At 37.0% G+C, this 20,532-nt stretch overlaps 1 protein-coding gene across 5 annotated transcripts in view; it reads right to left on the reverse strand.

The window, feature by feature from the left end:
- The window catches only part of FOXP2 (forkhead box P2), a 407,162-nt gene that overhangs the window by 342,983 nt on the left and 43,647 nt on the right, over positions 1-20,532 (reverse strand). For all 5 annotated transcript variants that reach the window (XM_039726874.1, XM_039726869.1, XM_039726875.1 and 2 more), the window contains exon 2: positions 3,011-3,151. The gene's annotated coding sequence lies outside the window, so the exon portion shown is untranslated. The remainder of the gene's footprint in view (positions 1-3,010; positions 3,152-20,532) is intronic.

The raw sequence follows: 20,532 nt of genomic DNA on the forward strand, positions 1-20,532 counted from the left end.
AGTTAAAAGTCTAAATTTGTGCCAGTCAACTTAGGTTGCTTTTATTGCAAGTGACAAGAAACAGGCATCTCTAAAGAAGGAATTGTCTTATCTAAAGACAGAAATAGAAAGAGGCTATGGGAATCCTCCCCTGGAAGTCTCCATCTCTCTTCACTGACTAAAGAAGCCTATGGTGACCAGCTCAGATTTATACCACCTATAGGTTTAGATGGCTAACATCATGGGAAATTAATCCCATTCTTGACACCCCTTCTCAAATAGCATTTGGGAAAGTAAGCATAAAATACAGAAAATCAGAATTACCAATAAGTGTAAGAATCAAAATACACTGTCCCAGAAAAATTAAAAAAACAAGACCCTTTTGTGAAAATAGAAGGGGATCTGTAAATTTGAAATGTCATACAGCGTTTGATCTCCAAGCCAGGACAGACTCAGTCATTTCTAGAAGATTAAGAATATACAAGGACTATTTTCAGAATATGCTGACAAAGTAATATGCCTCTTCTGTGTATGAGTAAGCAGCAATTTTTAAAAGCTTATAATTCAGTGCAATAAGGACAGATATTCAGAGGCATGGCAAAAGACACATCTTATAACCCATTAAAGCTTCCCTTTCAAATTCCAAGTCCTTGGCTCAAAAGCAAAGAAGAGGTCATAGACCTTTTTTTAGACTGCTTTTTTCCTCCATTTTCAGGAATGAAACCCCCATCTCAGAAACTTTTGCAAAGACACTCAGGCTATAGCAAAACTGTGGGCAGAACAAGTCTGCCAAATTAATCAAAGTAAAAATTCAAGAAAGCTGACATTTGAAGAGGAGAGTTCCTTGCTCCTAAGTATTTCAAAACACAAGGAAGCCCTTCAATCACACATTCATAGAAGACAGAAGGCTACATTGTGAATTCTCCCTGTACATTTGCCCAGTTTTTATATGTTTACACTGGCATCCTCTTGAAGTATGCACTGTCCCAGAATGGCCATTTGCAAGCAACTGAACACAGAGCTTATCATGAAATTCTTAGGTCACTCTCATTGATCTCTAAAAAAACTTCAGGAAGACAGCTATTTCTATTGTAGATTACTGGAGCTCACCTGCAAGAGTTTGTACCTAGTTATGGGAGATTTTTTTTCCCAAGCACAAAATGATACTAAAAATATATTATTCTTGCCATGGATCAAGTGAAAAGGATGCTATTCTTAAACATCTAAAATTCCATCATGTGACTGTTCACATCACGTGAAACCTGGTGCTAATTCAAAGCTAAAAGATAATTTCACAGGCTTAAATGTGATTTTCATAGTTACAACCACAAGTCTTTAAATATAATTTAACACATTTTAGAAAGCTTGAAAATTCTGCCATGTCTCATTTTTGCCAAAACTTAAGTAAAATACTAAACTGAATAACTAAATATTACAAAAAAGAAAAAAAATTATTGTCATAACATAAAATAGCAGAATATTTCTGATTTTCCTTACCCCCAAAATCATAGAATAACTGAGATTAGAAGGGACCTCAGAAGCTCATTGAATCTAAATCCCTGATCAAGCAGGGCCAGATGCAGCAGGCTGCTTGTCCATTTGGGTTTTGAGCATCTCCATGGATGGGGATTCTACAACCTCTTCAGGCAAGCCTCTCCAGTGTTTGACCATGCTCAAGATAAGGAAGTTTTTTCATACTATTTTTCAATGGAAACATAATTTAATAATCTGTATGCAGTTTGTACCCACTGCCTGTCATCCTGTCACCAGGTGTCAATGAGAGAAGTCTAGCTCTGTCTTCTTTACACACTCCCATCTGGTATTTACTGTGAGAATGAAATGTTACTTAGCATTTCACTGTTCAGGAGACAAGGATCTTGAGCCTAAATTAGTCCAACCACTAACCATTTGATATCACCCAACCCACACGTCATGTTTGGTGCTATACAAAATCAGGCTACCATCTTCAGAATTCAGAAATTATGTATGTATGTATGAATTATACAGTATCATGCCTGCACCATAAATCATGACTTGACACCTGCTTACTTGCTAGCCACTTATGACCATTTACTGGATTTGGAGACCAGAATTTTAATTTACGAAGGACAAAAAAGACAGCACTATCACAGCATGAAATGCACAACAAAGCAGTAGTTCCCCACTAGATAGCAAGTAAGGGTGCCTCACACATTTTTTAACTCTTATAAATGGCAAAGCACTAAAAATATCTATAAGGTCTAAGACTATTGCTCACCAAGGAATTTAAGCAGCAGAAACTAGCACAGCTGCTATCATGTGCTCCTGCACACTTTTGGCTGCTAATTCCCATTCACATCACCCTTTGTACCAGTGACAGCCCTTGGACAGCCATATGGGAGAAGGCTGGGATAAACCCAGCTGAAAACAAAACCAAACAAATAAATGGCTATTTTCAGTCTGATCCATTCTCCAAATTTATGAACAGCTACACGTGCTGAATGAGGGAGAATGACAATATGGGGAGGAGAAAAGAAGCTGGCACTGCATCCTACACAGACGTGCTAGGTTGAAGTATTCATTGAACATTTAATGTTCAAAGCTAAGCAGTGAACACAAGCTACTCAGCAAATAATATTGCATTCCTTAGGCACTGTACTCAGAATCAGATGGACTGGCCTCTGGAGATGCCTGCCCCTGTCCTGAGGGTAAGCAGAATCTAGAATGACTGAGATACAGCTACCTAATTTCTATGTATCTAAACTGACCAATATCTAGATGAGTAGAAAATGGCAGAAAAACAGATTTTGATTCTTACAGCACTTCAATCCCATTAACAACTGCCATTTGGAAAAAAAAAATTGTAGCATAGCTTACCATCACACTAACATCAAAAGGGTATCTATTTTCTGCATGGTCCACGATTTTTTTTCCTAAACCATATTTTACATCTATAAGCAATATGTTTCAGTGATGGGGTACTCTATTCCTCCCACAGGGCACGTAAATCCACAGTAGAAACATAGCCACAGTTCAGTTATAAATCACTTACATTTCTTCAGAGTCACTTTGTCACTTTGCTGTGCTGTGGGAAGGTCTTTTCCTTGTTGCTCAACTGGTCCTCCTTCCAAAAGTGTCTGTCACATCTATGGCAGATGAGGACAAAAGGTCCTTAACTTTCTCTTGAAGTTATCTAAGGATAAAAAGAGAAAGGAACACAGTAAGTGCAAGCACCCATATTGTGTTTTATTGCGAGGTATTACAACCACCTCTTTAAAACATACTTCAGTGTCATCCTTACACACAGGTATTATACACCCAAAAATCCCACACATTTCACATCTTTCTTTCTTTGTATGAGACATGGGAAGTAGTCACTACTCCTTGAGCAATCACCTGCTTCACTTCTGAGATTCATAATAACAAGATTGCATTTCTTTGAAAAAGCAAGTGTACAAGTTAAAAGACTATTTCACATTATTATTTATTTTGTACCACAAAGACACTCAATACTTTTGGCTGGGATCAAGCAGGAAACCACAATATGTTGAGCATAGCTTCACCATAAACCATCCTGCCTATCCAGTTTGACAAACATTCTAATCTGAATCTTCTGTTAAACAAAACAGCTCTATTGCATTACATTTTAATGTTCAGAAAGTGAGACCTGGGGCTTATTATAGCTAGGACTCACTGAAATTTCTTCATGAAAACGTAGAACTCACCATTCCATCACAGTCAAATCTATAAATTAAATGCTAAAAATTATTTAGGAAACAATAAATGACAAAGTGTAACATGTCATTTGCCACTGTATTAACCCCTATATTGAAAAGCGTGCTCCCCTCTCGTCCAACACAGAACACAAAAAACCAGAATTAATTAATACACAGGTTCAGAAGAGAAAAGATACAAGATCAAAGGTTTAAAACAGTTTCCATATATGAAGAAGAATTCAGTATGCCACCAATATCCAGACTGGAAAAAAAGCTGACTTAAGGAAGGGCATGATAGAAAACAACAGAAGTCTGAAGATGGAAAGACTGCACAGACATTGCATGTTCCCTATCCTTTGAACCCAAGAACTACCTCATAAAAGCCAGGTTCAGAAGAAAAATGGGAGTTTCTTCTCCACAAATTGTGTGACGGAACTGTGAACTTCTTCCCAAGGATTCTGTTTATGCAAGGAGGTTTTGTAAGTCAAGAGGAAGGTGGAGGTATCCTCGGAAGACAGCCATCTCTGGAGATAGATGACAGTCTAAGAGAACCACTGGTCTGAACCAGGATGACCAGTCCTATCTCCTTGTATATTCCCATATGTTAGTGCTAATTCAACAAATTTTATATCCATTTTACACTGATCTATTCACTACTCACAGTAATGAGAATTACTGCATTAGGTATACATGGAGTCTAGTCTTAGTTGCATTTGAAGTACAGGCTAGATCCTTTTGAACACCAAAGTGAAATCCCATGGTTCTCTGTACTTTACTATATGCTTAATAAATTTGATTGATTTTTCCAAAACACTATCACCACTGAAAAAAAATCAAATCCAATGAGGTAGCAAAGTCTTACTGTAAAGCAGCAGTAGCCTTCCTCTCCCCAGTCCACAGTCCCAAAGCAGCCAGGGCAGAGGACTACAAAGCAAGGTTCTGCTTCTCAAGTTGTTCACTGGTCTCATGGGTTTGAGTCTAACTTCATCCATATGTTCCCACTCAGTTCAACACATATAAATGCAGGTCAGCCCCTCCATTTCCCAAGTTTCATCTCAAAGTAAACCTTAAAAATCATATACTCTGTATTCCAATATCTTCTCTTTTGCTTTAATCTCTAGGATACAGCAGTGTTTCTGATTTATTTTGGGTAAGTGCAGATCAATTAAAATTCCTTCAGGGAAGCCTTCTGAACCAGCAGAAAGTGAATGACTGTCATCAGGAACAAACACTTCTGCTGTCATGGACTGGCATGTCACACTTTGGAGAAAAAACTATGTTAATTAATTCTATCCTTACCTACCAGGTGTACCAAAGGAATACAACCAGTCCTTTCTGCTGTCTTACTAGATACAGATCTTGTGTCTGTGGACTAAGTATCCCTATATGAAGAGCTGTGCATTGGCACATTATATGAAGAAGCAGCCTGTACTAGCACAAAAAAAACATAGCAGGACAGAAATAACTTTGTTCAGACATCAGTATGCAACCAAAATCCCTTTTGCAAGATGCATGAATTAATACCCTCAAATATCACCCACAACCCAGACATTTTCCAGTATATCTACACACGTACCTATTCATTAACACTCTTTTTAGACACTACAGTGAGGAATTTGTATAACTCACACTTTTTTGGCCAGTTGGAAATACTGGATCAAAGTATGTTTACTGTTCAATCTATTCCCCTCTCTGAAAAAGAAGGGACTGCTACAATGTTTCCTGTTTGCTTCCACAGCTTAAATGGCTTCACTGAGGATGAAAGGAAATTCACCATACAGCATGCTAATGATCAAAGACTCAGGCAACACTGGCCTATAGCAACTTTTTAGGCTACCTCTCCCTTCTATTATTTGTCCAGCTTTTCTGTTTAGAATGTTAAGGGTAGAAATACAACCTGACAGCTCAAAAGGTATTCAAGGTCTGTTTGATTCCCTTCACATCACTCTGATACTAACTATAAATCAGAGCAAACTGTACCAAACAAGAACCAAATGTTCCAGCACTGGTATATGAGCAAAGACAAGTCTCTTGAAAAATGACAAAATTTAGAGACATGGGTGCCAGGTATACTACAGAAGGTAAAATACTATTGCAGGATAAACCTATTGAAAACAATCTGACAGTAGCAATAACAATTCAGAATTATCATCACCACTACTTAAACACCACAAAAAAAAAAAAAAACCACATGAGAAAAGTGGCTACCTACTGGTTGTCAAATAAAAGCGCTGATTTTTACTCTTTCCACATGTGGCTTCCAGTTACCATGAACAAGTTTACAAAATCTCCCCAGGAGTATCATCTTGAGTCTCTCAAACAAGTGCACATGAACAGGAAAAAGTTGATACGCAATTATACTTATGAAGCATTAGAAATCAACAGCAACTTCAAAAAATTGTGTCAATTACAAATGCTTTCTTTTGAACCATTTGTCATATAATCTCACTTGAAGGTTAAATAACCATTCATGCCTGCTTTAAAAATTTCTTACATATATTCCTTAATTCAATTATACCTGGTAGAAATCCACTTATATCAAAGATACATGAATAACTTTTTACATTAAGAATTTCTTAGATTATGTTCTTTTTATTTCTGAAACAGCACAGTGATACAATTAACCTGCAATTTTAAGGACTCAAATTTAATTCAGAGTACATACATATTAATTTGGGATATTAAATCTACACTTGTGTGCAGGCTCAGACCATTCCCATAAATTACCTAAGACACAAAGTAAAAGCTACATATCATACTGTGATCTTATTAGCATAACAGTTACAGGACTTCTTTGGCAATTCATAAATATACAGCTGCATTACAAAGCCATCCTAAATAAGTGATGATAAAATACTTTATCTGTTGCATATTTTTAGAGTTTTAGAGTTAGAATTGCTAAAGAAAAATGCATTAGAGAAAAAAGTATTTGAGGACTACACAAGGAAGTTTCTTAATTCTTTTGGGATTAATATGATACAAAATTTCATTTTTGTAGATAAGCATCCTATTAATTTTACTTCCAATACCTACAGCATATTTGGTGCAACTAAGTAAAAAACCAGAGTAGAATGTGACCTGATATCATAGCATATGAAATCAAGGATTGGATTGGAGTTTTGATTTTGTTTTGCTTTAAGACTGAACAACATGTACTCTCATTTCTAATTGTATAGATTGCCTAATGCAGTATTATAATCATGTGTCTTTAGAACCATGTTTATCTAAAAGTATTTACCCAGATATCTAAAAAAACCTAGACTCACAAAAATAATTACTGCTTTGATAATAAATGCCAAAATTATTTTCAAGAAAGATGTATTAAAACAGGGACAAAAGAAATAAATACATCTGTATTGAAGTCCCTTCCAGCTGCTCTGTGGTATCATTGTCCTAATCTGGAAACAAGACAAACATTGAGTTAGCAGTTCTTCCCTTCTCCTACATAAAAAATAAAAGGAAGGTAGGACAAATTAGGTATCTACAGGTAAAAGGGTCATTCTACTATGCATCAGTGCCACGAAGATAATGAAAAGTCTTTCTCATGTTTTTATATAGATATCGTACAGGACATATGAAAAGGCATCCTAGAATTAGTAATATTTTAAAATCTATTCCTCTCATCAGTTGTATCCCAAATTCTTCAAATCTTCTGAATTTGGCTTATCATTAAGATTTAGAGAAATATTCCTCGTTTCTCTTGCAGATTTAGTCAATACTTATTTAAAATATATTGACCAGAAATACAACCTTAAATTGAATTGCAAGAGAATAGAATGGCATGAAAGCAAAATAAAACTTATGTCTAAATAATTCCTTGCATGGCTACCTGTCCATCATCCCAAAGGAAATGATATATACCAGATGAATGACAGAAGACATAAGCTGACTAGCTCTTCCAGGCAATCCACCAACCAAGATATAATGTTGGTCAAACACATGTAAGTCTTGATAAATGGCTGTTAAAACTAAAATCCAAGCTTGGGAAGGTTCAATAGATAGTGGTAAATTTGTATAGTGCTTCTTGTGGCAAATATGTCTGGGAATATTTTACTCCAGTCATCACCAGTGGGAAAAGTGCCTCCTTTCCCTCATACTCCTTCCAGCTCTATCTGTCCTTCTCTTTCTTACATTAGGCTGTCATTCAGCATAGGGATATGCAGCAGGAGCTGAAGAAATGAATGTTGAGCACTTCAGTGTGGTTCCAGACAGGGAGCATCACATGCAATTCAGCCCATCAGGGTTATGCAATCAACATCAACACCAACACCAATGTGATGGCAGCAGGAATTCAAGTTTGGTTTTTAATCCACCTCATTGCTAACTAGTTTGGACCCCTGTCACTCGAGAGAAGGCTACTCATTAATGTCCAGTACTGTTTTGGTGCTGCAGCACTCCTGTAATACTGGCAAGGGTGTAAAAGGTTTTTGCAGAGAGAAACATGTGAGAAATTCTGTAAAATTCCATTTGTCTTTTTTTCCCTCTGTTTCTCCTTTTTCCATTTATCTTCTCTCCCTCTATCCCCTGTGCAGCTCAGTGAGGAACACAGCACGTGCTTGGAGCCAGCAGGGACAGGAAGACAAGAGGCGAGCAGTCAGTGACAGCCGGGATCCCTCCTTGTCACCTCAGGCAACGCCAGAGCGTGTCGGGCTTAGGCAGGGGGGAGCGAGAGCCAGCCATGCTGAAGCCAGAGCTACAAGGGCATGAGGTTTTAAAAACAGATTATAGGTGAAGAAACTCTGGACACTGTGGCAGGCCAGACAACAGGAGCATACGTTTATTTGAGGGGATGATTTACATTGTTATGCAGAAAAAGGTAGGGTTTAACTAAAAATGTGAACATGTCTGTCTGTGCTTGATCTCATAGACCTACTTGCTTCTGAGTGCTGTAAATAGGATGACATCCTTGGGATATCTTTAAATTCAAAATTCTACTTCTCAACTTTGGCAGATTGGGATATAAATAAATGTTCACTTACACTAGAATTTTCTAGGAGTTAGATATATTTTGTTGTCATCATTTTATTGACTGGTATATATTTCTCTCACAAAGCAGTGCAAATCACTTTTTTGAATAACTGCTATTTGTACTGTCTACTTCATTTCAGGCATACAGAGCGTACAAAGGTCTGGACTTAAAATTTCCAGAAAATGCAGCAGCACAATGACTTCAACCACTCTAACCTGGAGCCAAAGCAGCCCTAACTTCCCTAACCTTCTTCAGCTCCACCTGCAGACCCTCACTCCTCCCTTGTGCTGACTTCAAAACAGTCCTGCAAAACAAGTGAACAACTTTTGACCAAAACACGGTCATCCTTGTTAGGGCAAGATAGGAGTGAGGAGACGTAACATGGATAAGGTGAACAACTGTGATGTGGCATAGCTTGCTCCGCTGTGGAAGCTCGGCCTGTATTTGTCAGAGTGTAGACTGATGAACATCTCTTCCAGTGGCAGAGGCAGGACCAGTACCACCTCACCCTTCCCAGCACTTGCCACTGAGCTGTGCCAAGGAACACATGCATGGAGCTATATGATCAGCCATACTGAGAAACTAATCTAGATCAAAAGTGCACTGGCTAAATAAAAGCTGCTTTCAATCTCATGGAGTCCACCAGACCACAAAAAACTGTTTGAACGTTTCTAGAGGTACAAGAATGAGAAGGAGGAACCAAAAGATGCTTAAGCCAATCCTACAACTAAAGAAGCATATACCACCATCCCGTGATCTGATTAGCCTATGGAGTCCACAGTCCAAAGCTATCAGATATCACTGCAGCCTAGCAAGCCCCCTCATCCCCAGCTGCCTCCCCCTCCACTCCTCTGAAGCCCACAAAAACACACAAAAAAGAAGTGCGAAGACCCACACTGCAAATGAGATGGAAGTGCAGTCCTTGGGACACAGGCGTAGGCTCTGTTACAAGGACAGGCTGCAGAAGGGCAGCAAGGACTATGGCATTAACACTTAGCAGCTGCTGGGTTTAATTTACATGTCTTAGAGAACTGGGGCCCATTATTAGAGTGGATGTACACTAGCCTGGCATGCTTTGGTTTATAATCATTATGTCTGTACATAGGTATGTTCAATAGCCTAAACAGTCCATCGTTAGTATTTGTATCATAAACTGAAAACTAAATCCAAGTCTATTTTTTGGCCTTAAGATTGAACAACTTTTTTAAATTTCCAAAAGAAAACCCTAAATTTTACTTTATATCCCTTTTCATTTTAACGATATTTGATTCTTACAATGCATTTATCACTTTTTTTTTCCAAATGACATGGCTGCACTGTATCTGATACAAATTACCTAACTTACATATACATTATCTGCATAATTTAGAGCACACACAAAATAATTGTGGTCCCTCATTCCATTAAATAATTTTCCACTTTTTAATAGTTTTGTTTAATAGATGCAGGAAGGTAATCATTAAATTAAACCTTAATATGAGCTCTCAGTTTGTAAAAAGAGCAGCAAAGTATGGCATGAAGGAACCCACAGTTCAAGAAATTCTGGGGTTTAGATTTAATAATTTTACATTTGCTTATATATTCATTTTTGACACAATTAAAAACTAATAATTAAAAAAAAACCTTAGAGAAAATGTGGGGAAATACCTTATCTGCATTTCTCTTCCAATTCCATTTGGACAACAGTATTTCCTAAATGTAGCCTATTCACTGCTGGATATGTAATTACCTTCAGTTCATAGTCTAGACATTAATTCTTTCGTAGTATTTAAGACTCCTTGTAACATGCTTGCTGCTTTAAGTAAGCAAGGCTAAATCTTGACCAGATAAATTAGCGAAGAATGCAATAAAAGCTGCAATAAAAGAACTTTATCCTCCAAACCTTCAAGTTGCTGCTAAATGAGATTTCTTTGAAATGCAGATCAGTTGAACTAGATTAGTGAATTTTAGCTCCTGTCAACATCATAACAAAATACAAATACAATTGTTCACTGGCCTTATCTCCATGCTTCCATCTGCTGCCTTGTTATTTACTTTCCTTGATTTACTATGCAGATCTAAATAAGACACATCAAGGAGGGCTTACAACACAATGGCTTCTTAAGCTTTACATCAAGGTATTTGAAACTGAAGCCCTGAAAGGGCTGCCATCAAAGACATATCTCTAATGAACTTCCATATCAGAGAGGTTTGGTATTTAATACTGCTGTGAAAAGAAAAAGCTACAAATCAGAATGGCCTATGAAGGAAAATGTCTGCAAATCTTGATGAGATTAGCACCTAACAGAATTAATATCCCAATAAAAATGATATCTGGTTCATTGAAGAGTTAAAATTCCAACCTTTGCAAAAATAATGCCTAGTGTCAGAATGGGAAAACTCAGCTGACAAGGTTGAAAGGTCAGTGGGGTATTCTTTTTTCTCCACAAAATGTTCAAAAAGCATTTTTGCTGGTGGCTTGATTAAAATACTGTTGACAAACTAGCCATGGAATGAAGTAATTAACAGGCGACAGCGTTACTGTGGTACTTGTAGAACAGTGGAATTTTATAATTTAAAAAAATTAGCAGCAAAGTCATAGCAAAATAACATAATCTAAAATGACAGCATGCAACAATTCTTCATCAATTTTACTATTTCCCTTTCTCCCCCACAGCAATCTATGGCAGTGCAGGATAAAATCTTCTGTCAGTTAGCTTTAAAAAAACATCCTTAAGTGCCATTTCTATTGCATGCCACAGCCCTACTTGTGAAGTGCAATAAACAAAGAAGTTTCGTCCTCATGATTTAAACTCTCTTTACATACCTGATAGATTAAAACAAATATAAACATCTTAGAGTTTCCAAAGCTCAGGCATAACCTTGTTAAGTAAACCCCCAGTTCTTGCAGTGTGCTGCCATTTGACAGGATTTTTTTTGCTGGGCATTGAAGTACATAAACAAATGATACTTTTCTTTCTTAAGAAAACATTTCAATCATTTATGTTCTTCTATAGCAAGGCAAGATCCCACAAGCGTGTTCTGTACTGTGGATCAATCAGCTCCAAACCGAAGTAGACATGTTGTATGCTCCAGTGCCTGGAAATCATGCTGCAGGCTCAGCAGATGATGAAAACAGAGGTATGCAGTGTAGGGGAGCCCCACATGGCACCCGCTGGCTTCTGGGCATGTCAAACTTCACAACTACCCTACAGTCAATGACAGCAAACACCTTCCCTTTACTTCTTGCCTCCAAACATGTACTTGTCTTTCTACCCTCCTTCCAAATTGCAGGCAGTCTTCCAGAAACAAAGCCCCCAAACAGAAGCAGCATCCCTCGGCTGCACTGCAGAAACCACAGTTGTCTTCTTGCTGTATTTCACTTCGTACAGGATATGTTCCTGGCTTACTTATGGCCAAGAGAGACCACTACTTTTCCTTGTTTAATGAAATGACAAAACAACAGATTTGCATGCATAGAAGCAGGTGCTGTAACAGGTTTGATGACTCTTGACCTAAAGCACATAAAATGATTTATCAGCAACAGCTGCCCCTAAGGTATTTGGGCTCTGACGGACAGTCAAAACTTCACCATCTGCACTGCCGTGTGTTAAAAATGACAATCTGAATTAAAAGCTGGTCAACAAATCTCATATAACTAATGTCTTCCATATCCTCATCCATATGTTGAATTCCCAAGACACACAACACTTGGATTATCTATTATAAATACCAGTCTTTGAATCTAAATAAAATAAGACAATCTAGAAAGATGTGAAAATAACTGTGAATCAGCTGCTACCAATTCACAAAACACCTACTCAAATAATACTTCGGATGTACATGCATTTGAAATGCTTCTACAATTTTACATAATGATATAAATATTTATTCTTTCAATGTAGCATTATGTGTCTTTTCAGAAATAAATAGTAGCTATAAACATCTACATAGGCTAATAAAGGGCATTTCTTGAATGCCCTGACAAAAAACTGATTGATAGCAAAACATCTCACAGCATCTGTGTGTTCTTTGCACAATGAAGGTATCCCAGGGTAGCGAGGTTTGCACTTTGTGCTCTGATTTTTCCATGTGAAGGGGAAATGCTTTTTTTTCCCCCAGACCAGAGGAGGGAACCTGAGAGTCTGAATATGACCCTCTGGTGAACACAGTGACTTGTTCTGGAGCTATGTTAGCAGAAGGTAGCACCATATGCCCCGAGCCCCAACTTGGATGCTCTTTCTGCAGTCTAATGTGCTTGTCAAAAGATGTTAAAATCACAGATTTACTTTCTCTGGATATATTTTATTATTGTAAAGAGCAAAAAGGAAGGCAAGCACAATGTATTATGACTTTATAGACTAGCATCTATAATGTACTTTCTTCAGTTAAAACTGCAAGATCTTTTTTATCAGTGAACAGTTTCTGATGTATTTAACATTACCGGTATCTTGTGTTTGATATCAATCACAGTTATTGTAACTCTTAATGATTACAAACTGCATTCTTAACTTCAGTGTAAATAATTTTCCTTCTCATACAAATGAGGAAAAATACAGCTCATCATCTGGAAATTAGTGAAAATTACCAAACTTTGCTCCACTGAATTTCACTGAACTATTAATTATTTCATTTTAAAGACTCAGAACACCAGACATATTACCAATGTAATACAGGCAGGAAAATTACTAAAATAAGAAAACACTAATCCATGCAGAACATAGTGAAGCAAATCTAAAGTAGCTAAAAATGTGCTTCATAGCATTTCTATAGATAACTTAGCATGTGGTGGCACACATTTCCTTCAGCTCATATTTTGGCCTTTAGTTTTTAGAAGAAATACAAGCATTTTAAAATATATATATTTATGCAAATAAATATATTTGCAGGCACTGCTGAAAGACAGGAGGTTGTTTTTTCCTAAGTAAATAATAAAATTATCTTCCAGAATTTGGTAAGATTCAAATATCTTTCAAACAGTTACAATTTCTTGAAAAAACAATAAAGATTTGAAAAAAATAAGTTTGATTTATTTACTTGCTAGGTTGTAACTGTCTGTCGAGAGATACAGTGATCCCCTCAAGAGCATAAATATTTAGACAAATTTTAAAATGTGTATTATATACTTGACAGAAGGTATTTACATGACAGCCCAGAGCTTAAGCAATCTGATATGAAATATTTCCCTATAAAACAAAGTCAAGTTAGAAAAAAAAGTGCAGCTCAGCCACATAAAGAGGCTTGAGATTAAAAACATAAGCATTTAGAAAGAGATTAGCCATATAAGTGTTTGCGTCAAAATTGTGATAACCTTCATCCTATTTCCCAATTCACTGGATCCTATGTATGAGTTGATGAAAACAGAAGATGAGCAGCACACGGCATTCACTGGGTGTGTTCTTTGACGAAGCTGTTTAATTGCCTGCTCGTTATCTGCTGCCCTGCGCTCGCAGGGTGCCAGGCAGGGCAGGGATGCCCGTCTCACCCTGCCACCACGGCAAGGTCAGGGCTGGGCTGGGGAGCTCAGCTGCCTCAACTGCACTGGCAAGGTGGTGTCCAAGAGAGACACAGAGTGCTGAAAGGTGGAAACAAGCCTTGCAGATCTTGGGGGTATTAAACAAATGACCTATTTTAAAACCAGATATTTTGTCGCGGACTTTGGCAGTAACGCACACATTGATCAAGGACAATTCTAAACCACCACAAGACTCAGGAGAACTCTCCCTCCCTCCACAAAGACCATGAAGAGTGAGACTGGGGACCCCAACGTGGCCAAAACAAACTGCCAACACATGAGCAACACGGACAGAAAAATCTGACAAATAAACTTCCAGGCATAATCTCCCACTATATTTTGTTCTTTTCAAAAGGCAGACGAGCTTTGGAAGGAACACTGAGCTGGCTCAATGCAGTCATCGGGCACTTCATAATTGTCAATTGCTGCCACCAAGCAGCAATTTACCAGAAAAAAGGTGTGAAAGCTTTGTAAGAATACAAGTATTCAAAAGCTATCATGTGAACATGGGAGGACATTTTACACTCCTGTGGGAAAAAAAAAAAATAGATCAGGAGAACTATACTGATGAAAAGAAGAGGCAAAGGCAAGGAGCAAACCTAGAGCCAAACACTAAATTGGAAACGCCTGGTGAAATAATTTAGGTTTGAATATTTTTACTTGCTTTCATGCAATACTAAAATCAGACTAATCCTACCTAACTTTAAACAGCTACACAGGATATAATCTCTCCCTAATGCAGTGCTCCCAGTAGAGCCTATGGTTTTCCTCTGTATGGAAGGGAGAGAAGCTTTTCCAGCTCAGGAACATTAGTGAAACACCTGATGTTTGAATGGAGGAATCCAGCCACTGTTGGGATGAAGCACAAGAGGGAGAGGACTGTAAGTTATTTAGAAGACAAGAGGAATTGTTGGATACTTTTCTAAACATAATGGATCTTGAGTTTGAAAAATATCCAACTTTAATTAATAGAAAAAGATTCATTTAGTCCAGATCATACATCAAATTCTACAATGGATATCTCCACAGAGGAGCACAGATTTATTTTTTCCCATGTATTTCAGACTTTTTAAGTGTCTGTTATTGAATTCTGTGAACTTAAGGGTATTTACTAAATTAGTTTAGTGACAGAACCAAAAGTTTTGCTATATTTAGCTTTATCTTTCAACATTTGAATAAATGAAAAGCTAGGATATAAGAGTGAAAAAATGCTGGGGATATTTGTTTTTAAAGCCCCCAAACACAAATCAAAATCCCAGCACATATGGACAGCATGTATTTATGGACTATAACAAACATAACACTTGTCAAAGAAATTATTTCTTATTATGCTCTCCTTTCAAATTATAAAGCAATCTTAACATTGAAAACTGTTGCCTTTTGTAAAAATGTGTGCCTTAGATGAACACGGAATACTTTGTTCCCACAGACTTATTTACTTAATATATTAAGTTGCTCAGAGAGGTAATCTTTATGTTCGTAGCACATAAAATATTGATTATTATTATTTTATAATAAAATAAGATGACAACTAATACATTTTCAGATATAATCTCTCCACTAAAGTATATTTCCTTTGTTTACATACAACAATTCTCTTTTAAAATTTAAAAGTGGAAAAAAACAATTACAAAATGTTCTTTATTTGCAATTAAATTCCAAGGTTGCAGAATACTGTATCTGTCCCAATTTTAGAGAACTGCTTAAGGCATCTGCCAACCAACTTTCAAGAGGATTAGCTGTAATGAAAATGCAATATATGTAAATACATCCACGTATTTAAATGTCAAATATTTCAAACACAATAGAAAAATTACAAATTCAAAGTTACCTTTTCAAACATAAATTCTATCAACTCCTTTCATGAAAGAGAAAAACTTTGAAACAGTATTTTTATACTGTATAAAACATACAATGTGGCAACATATTAACTTAGCCTTCTTAGTGTATCTCATTATTGAACTGAATGTGTTTTCTTTATGAACATACAAAATACCCCATCTTTAACACCAATTTCACATGCTTGAGATTCACCTTGTAGATTCTGAAGAATCTTGTTCCTTGCGCTAAAGCCAACAAAAGTAAGGTATAGTATAAACTTTAAAAAGCACATTTTCTGCTGTGCTCTTTGAGTATCTTGTTTACCTGACATGATGTACAATATTAGCACAGGAGAAAGAATACGATTACAAAAGAAAATAAAATCATGCAGCTAAAACTCTTCTGACTTCACACATTTTTCTCATCTCTGGATGTGGTACAACCTTGCTGTGAACTATTAGCTTTCCAGTACTTAGAGACAGACGGTTTCATACTGCTCAACAGAGATTACTGCTGTCTATCTAAATAGGGCTTACAGTGGCATCAGCATATTTTATTAACTCAGAACCATAAATCCTATTCTTATGTGCTTTAAAAGACCAATATTCCTAGGGTCAGTTAAATTTACAACAGAGTGGCACCTACAAGAAATACACTTCACAGTAAGGATATGCTGCTTTCCCCTTGGAAATTCTTATATATATGGGAAGTTTAATAAACAATATTTCATGACTGAGACAAAACAACAGCTTTCCAAGCAGATTTTTAGCTCATTGCAACATTACACAGTACCCCAATATACTTTATAATGCCTCACAACAGAGGTCTTCTTGTTTCAAAGCTCTCCACTCTTAGCACAATGAGCAGATCTAAACTTCTGCTCTTCTGTGAAGCTTCCTGTATAAACACAGGCTGTTATCGAAGTTCTAAAGTTTGGGGATTTGATTTTAAAGTAATAAACCAATTTTAATCATCTTCTTGAATGATTAACATCTTCTTGAATTGTGGACTGTTTACTATTTTATCTTTTATTGTAACACAACATTATTCACTAGAACTTCACTCACAAGTAACAGTATAACAATTCACTGCTATCACAGCTATGAAAAGAATAACTGAGCTTTGAAACTATTCCATTTTGTCCTATCAAAATTGCTGTCTTGTACTGATTGCGGAATCTATTTAATTTGGTATTTTGTAACAAAAATGTAAAGAGACTACAAAAAATAAAGAGTTAGAAGTAAACATTTTGATCAACCTAATTCACTTTCAAAAAAAACTCCTGCTAATTCACTTTCACCAAAAATCCTGCTGTTCCTTTTTAGAAAAATACCTTGGCATTTAAAGACAAAATAAGTGCATGTGTGTGACTTGTTTACATAAGATAGAAATAAGGCTTTCCTAAATGCACAAAGTACAAAGTTTTCTTTTGATAGTCTATGAATAACATTCAAGGAAATGCTTAAAACACTTAGCAAATACTTTGACTATTTAGCAACTTCACCAATATAGCTGCTTAGACACCATGGTGATGTGCATCACAAACTGACTTCTGGAAACACTACATCATCTCAACACAAGCATGCAACTTTAGCATATAGGGAGGAACCCCATGGAGTTACACACACTGCATGAACAAGGCAGGTGTTACATGAATACATGAATAGATGGTGCATCACTAGGAAACTGGGGAAATGCTGAGTCAAAAACACTGATGACTTGCATGATGTCCATGCCAGCAAAAGTATGGTTTGGAACAAATCAATGAAGTGGTTTGCCCTCAAAAAAAAACTTTGGGGAAAAAAAAAAAAAACTTAAAAAAAACCCACAGGAAAAAAAAAAAAACAAAAAAAATCCAACAAAAACCAACTAAACTAAACCAAATCAAAACAAAAAAAAATACAAACTATGCATGCTCTATACTTTAAGGATTAATATATTTAATAAATATGAAATCCAGCTACCCAAGTAAAATTACACAGAAGCTCCTTTCTTCAGATGCATTCCAGCCTGCATCTACATTAACACCATGCTGACTCTGAGCAAGCAGGCACAATCTCTGGTTTCTTATGTCTCAAACTTGGTTCTTAGTAGGTTTCTCAATTCAGAGATTTCCCAGTTGGGCAATCCCCACTTTGTCAATTGTTTTGCAAGAACACCATCCTCAGAGACACTGCTCACAGTGATGCAGGTGCTTCTTTAAGGCAAATCAGTGGTTACAGAACTGTTTCTTAAGATGGGGCTAGTGATTTAACAGCTGACTACTACCACAATGTGCATACTTCCCACCTCTTCTCTCCTTCTGCCTTTGCACATCAGCCACTGGCTCCCACTGCTTACCTTATGAAGTCTACAGCAATCTCAGATCCCTCTGTGAGCCAATTCAGGTCACTGAAAAGGAAGAAAGCCTACATAGGCTTCTGCTAAATTTGTTTTTCATATATTTATTTTCCCCAAATTTGTTTGGTTTTTTTTTTTGTTTGTGTTGCTGAGTTAACTTGAAGCAGAGAAGCAGAGTCTGTTGAGTTCCAGGCGAAGACCAAGAAAGCTCACAAGCCCTAATACATGAGTCCACGGATGTGAGAAGAGGGAAAGGGGTGACAAGCTGAAGGCAGGGGACTAGAGAAAACCCTTTCTCTTTAAAATTAGCAACAGAATGTCATAAGAGATCAGCAGTCTGTAAAACTACAAGTCCACTCCAAGACTGACTGTCTCCAGTTCAATACTGACAATGAACTAACAATTTGAGGGTTACAGTCAAATTTCTACTCAATCTGTCTCACAGTAAAGAGTATCTAAATTTACATGCCACTTCCTTCCAGTTTACACAATGGAAGTAAGAGCTGGGTTTGTAAGTTATTTGTTTGTTTGTACTTAGAAGAGGTGGGGAGGAAACAGAGAACAATATAAAGGAAAAAAAGGGCATTTTACTGAGCCATCATGTGTCCCATATGACTGTTCCTAGATTTGCCAAGCAGATTTACTTCTGTAGTCTTATGTAGTATGTAGTCTGCTCTTATGCTCACTTTCAGTCTGTATTAAATCAAACTACAAAAACACAAGTGGAGACATTAAACTACTTAGTCAGTAGTGTGAGCAAAGGCTACTGCAAACCAAAACATAGAACACAGAGAACTCTCAAATAATTTTAATGACTTTCTTGAAGAAAGGTCTTACACTTCCTGAAAGTAAGAGACAAAGAGCCTAAGCAGAGAGCTGGCATTTTGGCAGGTATTTGGAGAACTAAGCATCATTTGGTGCTGTTGATAAACAGCAAGCAAGACTCACAGGTAGACATTAATTAAAGGTCATCCTCTAGTCATGGAGGCCAAAGACAACAGGGGAGAACAGATGGGGAGGAAAATCTTATGGTTTTCCTGGTTTCACTGGTGACTTTCCAGGCTACTATACCGCTCCAAATTAATGATGACTACGCATTTTGTCAACAATTTGAAAAACAGTTGTTTAAACTTTCATCACTTGAAACTTTAGAAGGTTTTAAGAACACAGTACTTTTTACTCAGACTTTCCAACTCAATCCTTGAATATAACAACTTTTCTGTAGAGAAAAGTGGCTTGTGAGAATGATTTATTATCAAGCTGAAGCCACGTGCCAAGTGCTAGACAAGACCCTCCAACAGACACTACATACAGGATATTGCCAAAGAATCTGCATGAGGCTGCAGGTCCCGATCCAGACACACATCCAGCTGCTCATGTATGTTTCTTGGTTGCAAAACCAACTGTTACTCAGTCCACTTTGATTCTCCTTATTCACAGCAAAGCACAGGCCAATTTTTTACCCCCACCAAATATCCATAGCTCTTCTAGAAAAGAATCTGTATTCTCCCCTTGATAGCTGAGTGACTTCATTATGAAAGGCACTATCTGTGGAACTCGGAAGACGTGGATATAACATCTAGAAAAGTATAAGACACTGTTCTGAGCATAAGTACATTTTCATGCAAATTAAGGCATTATGGAAATTTAAACTTCAATATTATGTCATTAGCAATTCACACAAATGCCTTACATGAAAATTTGAGAGAAATTTTGTCCAGAGGAAAGAGTCCAAGTTTATTCTTTCATTTTACCACAATACCAAAGGATCTCCCTTATCATGCAACCATCTTGTTTCCCCTCCGAAATCCTGAACTGCAAGAACTACCTTGAAGATGGCTCACAGCAGATCTCAGTACACCAGCTCTGTGGTTGACTCCAGATGCAACCCTGGTGCAGCTGAAGCTTACCTCCAAGCCCAGTCCTTCATGACCTCCATCCTTCCCAGCCTGCTCCCTTTCATGTTCACTGGGCTACTGGATGGACTGTTTCAGAGCACCATGAAACAGCAGAAAACTGACAACACAAATACAAAAATTGTAGTATATTTATCAACTTAGCAAGCTGAAAAGATTTAGATAAATCTAAGGCTTACTGGAGTTGATGCACAGAGATTACACTGTCAGCAGAAAACTAACAACACAAATACAAAAAAAAATTGTAGTATATATATCAACTAATTGTAGTATATATATCAACTTAGAAAGCTGAAAAGATTTAGATAAATCTATGGC

The sequence above is a fragment of the Passer montanus genome, unplaced genomic scaffold (genome assembly GCF_014805655.1).
Source record: "Passer montanus isolate IOZ18808 unplaced genomic scaffold, ASM1480565v1 scaffold6, whole genome shotgun sequence".
NCBI lineage: Eukaryota > Metazoa > Chordata > Aves > Passeriformes > Passeridae > Passer > Passer montanus.